Raw genomic sequence first — 338 nt, 5'->3', positions numbered from 1 at the left:
CCCCCCCCCCCCCCCCTTCCCTTTTCTTAGTTTTTTTGTTTCCCTGCAAGCCTGGCTCCGAAACTCCAAAATTTCCGAAATATTTTGGAGCCTTCCGATTCATTTCGGATTTGGTATTTTGGGCACCGAAACAGCCCGAAACAGCTGCCGAAATGTCACACACCCTACCAGTCTTCTTGTCATAGAAGGCAACCAGGTTGGTCAGGGGTGACTTGCCCTTAAGTTGCTCCAATTACTACTAGTATAATGAAATCAGTCCCCCTCTTTGATTTGCTGCTGATGTCAAGCTCTCCATCCCAGATGCTAAATTTTCTACCAAGCACCTCCTTGCTTCCTTC

This window comes from Gavialis gangeticus, unplaced genomic scaffold (genome assembly GCF_001723915.1).
Source record: "Gavialis gangeticus isolate Ggan-Ray unplaced genomic scaffold, GavGan_comp1, whole genome shotgun sequence".
NCBI lineage: Eukaryota > Metazoa > Chordata > Crocodylia > Gavialidae > Gavialis > Gavialis gangeticus.
This window is presented reverse-complemented; position numbering follows the sequence as displayed.